This window comes from Etheostoma spectabile, chromosome 6, assembly GCF_008692095.1.
Source record: "Etheostoma spectabile isolate EspeVRDwgs_2016 chromosome 6, UIUC_Espe_1.0, whole genome shotgun sequence".
In the NCBI taxonomy this organism is placed as follows: Eukaryota; Metazoa; Chordata; class Actinopteri; order Perciformes; family Percidae; genus Etheostoma; species Etheostoma spectabile.
In genome coordinates, this window is record NC_045738.1 from 25,628,944 (window position 1) to 25,637,136 (window position 8,193).

General features: G+C 41.4%; 1 protein-coding gene and 1 long non-coding RNA gene across 2 annotated transcripts in view; one reads left to right on the plus strand and one right to left on the minus strand.

Annotated features, from left to right (window-relative positions):
• Nucleotides 1-8,193, minus strand: part of tsnare1 (T-SNARE Domain Containing 1) — a 188,897-nt gene that overhangs the window by 137,184 nt on the left and 43,520 nt on the right. The window lies entirely within an intron of this gene.
• Nucleotides 1-8,193, plus strand: part of LOC116690623 (uncharacterized) — a 15,795-nt gene that overhangs the window by 6,968 nt on the left and 634 nt on the right. The window lies entirely within an intron of this gene.

Here is an 8,193-nt window from a genome sequence, read left to right on the forward strand (position 1 = left end):
TGGATTTGGTTTTGACTCAGTCTCGACTAGTCCTGGTCTTGGACTCGACAAAGGTGGACTTGACTACAGCCTTGGCTGGAGGCATCAGGCATGCAGGAGCTAAAGTAACCCTTGACCCTATTTTGGAGTCATCCTCTTTAGGATGTTAATAACCTCCTTACATTGAGGAGAGGCAAGGAAGTAATAGAACCCATCTGAATACTGACGAAAAGGTCAAATCCTCATGTGAACATGTGTTTCACCCGCGGCCAGAGACGCACAGATGAAACTCTAATCAACAGACCACTCTCAGCGCTTCAGCATGTCTATCAAAGGTCAAAATATGTAAGTGGTCAAGTGGCCAATGCTCTTTCCCAACCGTGAAAGACAAGCATTCAGACAAGCAGGAGAATGTGATTACACTCCAGAGTCATTGTGCAGCCCATTGTTGTAGTAAAGCCAGTGAATCCGGCCCATAGGACTGGCATTGTGGGTAAGAAGCGGGACAGAGGAGCAGCCAGAGATTCAGCATCCAGCCATTACAGGGGGGACAGATTCACTGGGCCACGAGAAGGTTTAATCCGATTAATTTTTCTAGAGAGTAGACACTAATTACTTTTGGCAGTCCATAAACAATCTTCGCTCTGCTCAAATTCAAGCCTAGTGATCGCGCCTCGCATCCTTCTGAAGTTTGGACATGCACCAACGCCATCTGCACACAAGACGCACACCCATGGACACACACACACACACACACACACACACTTGGATAACCTTACCCTTCACCACTGTGTAGAATTATCCATTTCTCTGGTTATTCACTTAGATCATGTAAGGGTGATGAAACATAAAAAAGTATAATGCTGTCCCACTACTCATGCACATGATGGCATCATCCCTGCTTTCCCTGTCCTATCATCAGCATTAGCAGGTTGATCCTAAATAGGATCTACTAGAATGACTGGCTTGGTTAGGTGTAGACATGAAGAGTGGGGATTGGTTAGGGTAAGGGTAAGAATTCCAGGGTTAGCCAATCAGAGGCAGAAATATATACATATCATATATACATACACACTGTACATACATACATATAGCGTATCCGATCGAACATGTATCGTGGCAAGACTTGTTCTGCCTCTGATCACTTCACCCTGGTATTCTTGCCCTAGTCCATATCCACGTCTTCCACTACCGGGATTGCTTCTGTGTCGAAGGAAATTCCGCCAGATGCATGTCATTTTTGCCCATGTCTGTTTCCTTCTGCTTTCTTTGTTTTGGCGTTTTAACCTCTGGTGGATTGCTGAGGACTATAGTTACCTGGTCCTCAGATCTCTGCAGGGTAAATCCAGACAGCTAGCCAGACTATCAGTCCAATCTGAGGACTATGGTTATCTGGTCCTCAGATCTCTGCAGGGTAAATCCAGACAGCTAGCTAGACTATCAGTCCAATCGAGGGACTATGGTACCTGGTCCTCAGATCTCGAGGGTAAATCCAGACAGCTAGCTAGACTATCAGCCAATCGAGGACTATGGTACCTGGTCCTCAGATATCTCGCAGGGTAAACCGACAGCAGCTAAGATCTGTCCAATCTGAGACTATGGTTACCTGGTCCTCAGATCTCTGCAGGGTAAATCCAGCACAGTAGCTAGACTATCTGTCCAATCTGAGTTTCTGTTGACGACTAAAACTACTTTCAAACATAGGCATGTTCCACCAAAACAAGTTCCTTCCCAAGGCTATTTTGCAGCGGCTCCATGTGAAGCTTAGCGCCGCCCATGAGGATTGAAATTGGTTTAAAGAAATGCCAATAAACCAGAGCACGTTTTCTCCAATACAGGAATGTTGTTTGGACCAGTCAGACCTTCCTCCACAGTGCTGCGGAGGAAGGTCTGACAAGGCGAGACTGTTACCCTTACCCTAAATCTTCCCCTAACTAATGCCTAAACCGAACCACGTCCAGCGGATCAGATCAAGCTTTTACCCATTATACAGGGTATATCTAACTACATGTTAACAGTTTTAATGCATAACAATTTTGCATAACTCTTGATATTTGATACTAAAAATAAATTGAAATAGACAGGTCTGCTAGACCAAAAGATCTGCTGGGAGTCACTGCACTAGTCTTAACTCACCTGATGAGCTAGTCATTGGACTTTCCAAAAAAAATACCTGGCAGATGACTGGATGATATATAAAAGGTAATTGTATTTGTATTGCCACACAGACATTAAGGGCAAGGCACCCTTCTTCAGCATGTTTCCAATACTACACAGATGATGTTAATTATAATATGCAAAACCAGCGCCATCAACTACATCTGCAGTTGCAATCTTTCCAGACAAAATAAGGTCATGATGAAAAAAAAAATTAAAAAAATTAAAACAATTAAATAATAATAATAAAGTGGAAAAACATATCCTTAACAAGCATCAATGGAATACAGACCTTTTTAGGTGATTGGACGATCTGTCTAAGACGTCCGCCATTTTGTTTTGAGCGAGCAATGGTGGCCGTCACACAACACTGAAAAAGGCCACGCTGGCTTTTCCCTCGCTAACATACCAAATGCCATGCCAAACTTTTTTTTTTTTTTTTTGCAACCTTCCCTACAAGCTAAACAACATGGTTAGCTGTGGGTTCTTTAGATAATATAAGTTCATAGGTCATTAGAGATTTTGATTCCCGATACCGATTCCAATACCTGCACTTGCGTATTGGCCGATACAGAGTACTGATCTGATACCAGTGTGTCATTAATTTTATTATGATGTAACTACGATCCCTGTATGGATGAGATGAGATTTATATATTTATTGTTAGGTTAAACTCTTTGTGAAACATGAAACAAACAATGAATGCCACAGATCTTTCTTTTATTAACTAAGTTGACAGTGAGTCATGACGGCCAAAAGAACATAAATGAACATGAATTTATTCTGGGCTAAATTACTTGGTATCGGATCGATGCAAAAACTCCAGTACTTTCCGATACCAGCAATTTAGGCTTTATAGGAGGCTTTTTCAATACTGGTATTGGTATATACCACTATTTGTTACCAATATCTCCAAATCTGTGCTTGCTTCAGCCCATAAAAGGCAAAAAGACTGCTAGCCGTCAAAATGGAGTTGAAGCTTAAATTGTACAGCACATCACGGGTGGTGAAATGTTTTTCAAGCACATGAAATGCCCCTGTTAAATGGAGACAGTCCTCACTTCTAGAGGAAAAAAGGCCCTTACACTGGTAAACAGAGTAGAAGCGAGGTGGAGCGGTGTGCACCCCTGTGTGACACTGCGGGACACAGAACGCTCGTGAATACAGGCCTGGCAGGGCAAAGTGATTGAAACCACAGCTACTCCCCACCCCCACTGGTTTTCATTCAGTCCCCCACTCCTTTCACAGCTGTCATTATCAGCAACACAGGGCTTAGCTTAGCCAGAGCAGGCAGCTGAGCAGAAATAAGCCTATAGCCTGGACACAAATGCTGCATTTATCACAAACAAGCAAGGGCCAGCCTGTGGCGGGACTGTGTGTGTGTGTGTGTGTGTGTGTGTGTGTGTGTGTGTGTGTGTGTGTGTGAGCGTATTAGGGACCCATAAGTCTATATAAAGAGACTTCATATACAGTATTAGGACCACTAAGGTCTATATAAGAGATTCAGATACAGTATGAGGGACCACTAAGTTCTATATAAAAGAGACTTCAGATACAGTATTAGGGACCACTAAGGTCTATATAAAAGAGACTTCAGATACAGTATTGGGACCACTAAGGTCTATATAAAGACTTCAGACAGTTTAGGACCACTAAGGTCTATATAGAGGACTTCAGATACGTATTAGGGACCACTAAGGTCTATATAAAAGACTTCGATATACAGTATTAGGGACCACTAAGTCATATAAAAAGAGACTTCAGATACAGTATTAGGGACCCTAATGGCTATTAAAAAAGACTTCAGATACAGTTTAGGGACCATAAGGTCTATAAGAGACTCAATACAGTATTAGGGACCACTAAGGTCTATATAAAGAGACTTCAGATACAGTATTAGGACCACTAAGGCTATATAGAGAACTCAGATACAGTATTAGGGACCACTAAGGTCTATATAAAGGAGCTTCAGATACAGTATTAGGGACCACTAAGGTCTATATAAAAGAGACTTCAGATACAGTATTAGGAACCACTAAGGTCTATATAAAGAGACTTCAGATACAGTATAGGGACCACTAGGTCTAATAAAGAGACTTCGAACATATTAGGGACCATAGGTCTTATAAAAAGACTTCGATACAGTATTAGGGACCACTAGGTCTATAAAAAGAGACTTCCGATACAGTATTAGGGACCACTAAGGCTCTATAAAGACTTCAGATACAGTATTGGGACCACTAAGGTCTATATAAAGAGACTTCAGATCACGTATTAGGGACCACTAAGGTCTATATAAGAGACTTCAGATACAGTATTAGGGACCACTAGGTCTATAAAAGAGACTTCATAACGATTATGACACTAAGGTACTAAACTATAAGAGACTTCAGATACAGTATTAGGGACCACTAAGGTCTATAAAGAGACTTCAGATACAGTATTAGGGGACCACTAAGGTCATATAAAGAGACTTCAGATACAGTTATTAGGGGACCCTAAGGTCTATATAAAGAGACTTCAGACAGTATAGGGACCACTAAGGTCTATATAAAGAGACTTCAGATACAGTATTAGGGACCACTAGCATCTATATAAAGAGACTTCAGATGCAGGATTAGGGACCACTAAGGTCTATATAAGAGACTTCAATACAGTATTAGGGACCACTAAGGTCTATATAAAAGAGACTTCGATACAGTATTAGGGGACCACTAAGGTCATTAAAAGACTTCAGATACAATTAGGGGACCACTAAGGTCTATATAAGAGACTTCAGATACAGTATTAGGGACCACTAAGTCTATATAAAGAGACTTCAGATACAGTTTAGAACCACTAAGTCTATATAAAAAGACTTCAGATATTATTAGGGCCCACTAATGTCTATAAAAAGAGACTTCAGATACGTATTAGGGACCATTAAGTCTATAATAAGACTTCAGATACAGTATTAGGGACCACTAAGGTCTATATAAAGAGCTTCCGATACAGTATTAGGGGACCACTAAGGTCCTATAAGAGACTTCAGATACAGTATTAGGGACCACAAGGTCTATTAAGAACTTCAGATACAGTATTAGGACCACTAGGTCTATATAAGAGACTTCAGATACAGTATTAGGGACCACTAACGCTCTATAAAAGAACTTCAATACAGTATTAGGGCCATAAGGTCTATATAAAGAGACTTCGATACAGTATTAGGGACCACTAAGGTCTATATAAAAGACTTCAGATACAGTATTAGGGACCACTAGGTCTATATAAAGAGACTTCAGATACAGTATTAGGGGACCCTAAGGTCTATAAAAAGAGACTTCAGATACAGTATTAGGGAACACTAAGTCTATATAAAAGACTTCAGGTACACACATCATCATACACCCCATCGAGAATATTTTTAAATATTCAGTATTGAACAACAACAATATTAATGGTTACTTAAATCTAGAAATACTGAATTCAGCCTTCAAAAAATCCATATTAGTCGACAAACCGCACACACACACACACACACACACCACCACCACACACACACACACACACCACACACACACACACACACACACCACACACACACACCCACACACACACACACACCACAGTCCCCCACAGGCTGGCCCTTGCTTGTTTGTGATAAATGCAGCATTTGTGTCCAGGCTTAGCTTATTTCTGCTCAGCTGCCTGCTCTGGCTAAGCTGCCCGTGGTTGCTGATAATGACAGCTGTGAAAGGAGTGGGGGACTAATGAAAACCAGTGGGGGTGGGGATAGCTGTGGTTTCAATCACTTTGCCCTGCCAGGCCTGTATTCACGAGCGTTCTGTGTCCCGCAGTGTCACACGGGGTGCACACCGCTCCCACCTCCTTCTACTCTGTTTACCAGTGTAAGGGCCTTTTTTCTCTAAAGTGAGACTGTCTCATTAACAGGGGCATTTCATGTGCTTGAAAAACATTTCACCACCCGTGATGTGCTGTACAATTTAAGCTTACCTCCATTTTGACGGCTAGCAGTCTTTTGCCTTTTATGGGCTGAAGCAAGCACAGATTTGGAGATATTGGTAACAAAATAGTGGTATATACCAATACCAGTATTGAAAAAGCCTCCTTAAAGCCTAAATTGCTGGTATCGGAAAGTACTGGAGTTTTTGCACGTCCGATACCAAGTAATTAGCCCAATAAATTCATGTTCATTTATGTCTTTTGCCGTCATGACTCACTGTCAACTTAGTTAATAAAGAAAGATCTGTGGCATTCATTTCTTTGTTTCATGTTTCACAAAGAGTTTAACCTAACAATAATATATAATCTCATCTCATCCATACAGGGACGTAGTTACTCATAATAAATTAATGACACACTGGTATCGATCAGTACTCTGTATCGGCCATACGCAAGTGCAGGTATTGGATCGGTATCGGGAATCAAAATCTCTAATGACCTATGAACTTATATTATCTAAAGAACCCACAGCTAACCATGTTGTTTAGCTTGTAGGAAGGTTGCAAAAAAAAAAAAAAAAAGTTTGGCATGGCATTTGGTATGTTAGCGAGGGAAAAGCCAGCGTGGCCTTTTCAGTGTTGTGTGACGGCCACCATTGCTCGCTCAAAACAAAATGGCGAACGTCTTAGACAGATCGTCAATCACCTAAAAGGTCTGTATTCCATTGATGCTTGTTAAGGATATGTTTTTCCACTTTATTATTATTTATTAATTGTTTTAATTTTTTTAATTTTTTTTTCATCATGACCTTATTTTGTCTGGAAAGATTGCAACGTGCATATGTATTGATGCGCGGTTTGCTATTATAATTAACATCATCTGTTTAGTATTGGAAACATGCTGAAAGGGTGCCTTGCCCTTAATGTCTGTGTGGCAATACAAATACAATTACCTTTTATATATCATCCAGTCATCGCCAGGTATTTTTTTTGGAAAGTCCAATGCTAGCTCATCAGGTGAGTTAGACTAGTGCAGTGACTCCCAGCAGATCTTTTGGTCTAGCAGACCTGTCTATTTCAATTTTTTTTTAGTATCAAATATCAAGAGTTATGCAAAATTGTTATGCATTAAAACTGTTAACATTGTAGTTTGTTACCGTATAATGGGTAAAGCTTGATCTGACCGCTGGAGGTGGTTCGGTTTAGGCATTAGTTAGGGGAAGATTTAGGGTAGTTAACAGTCTCGCTTGTCAGACCTTCCTCCGCAGCACTGTGGAGGAAGGTCTGACTGGTCCAAACAACATTCGGTATTGGAGAAAACGTGCTCTGGTTTATTGGCATTTCTTTTAAACCAATTTCAATCCTCATGGGCGGCGCTAAGCTTCCACATGGAGCCGCTGCAAAATAGCCTTGGAAGGAACTTGTTTGGTGGAACTGCCTATGTTTGAAAGTAGTTTTAGGTCGTCACAGAAACTCAGATTGGACAGATAGTCTAGCTACTGTCTGGATTTACCCTGCAGAGATCTGAGGACCAGGTAACCATAGTCCTCAGATTGGCAGATAGTCTAGCTAGCTGTCTGGATTTACCCTGCAGAGATCTGAGGACCCAGGTAACCATAGTCCTCAGTTGGACGATAGTCTAGCTAGCTGTCTGGATTTACCCTGCAGAGATCTGAGGACCAGTAACCATAGTCCTCCGTTGGACTGATAGTCTAGCTAGCTGTCTGGATTTACCCTGCAGAGATCTGAGGACCAGATAACCATAGTCCTCAGATTGGACTGATAGTCTGGCTAGCTGTCTGGATTACCCTGCAGAGATCTGAGGACCAGTAACTATAGTCCTCAGCAATCCACCAGAGGTTAAAACGCCAAAACAAAGAAAGCAAAGGAAACAGCCATGGGCAAAATGACATGCATCTGGCGGAATTTCCTTCGACACGAAGCAATCCCGGTATGGAAGACGTGGATATGGACTAGGGCAAGAATACCAGGGTAAGTGATCAGAGGCAGAACAAGTCTTGCCACGATACATGTTCGATCGGATACGCTATATGTATGTATGCAGTGTGTATGTATATATGATATGTATATATTTCTGCCTCTGATTGGCTAACCC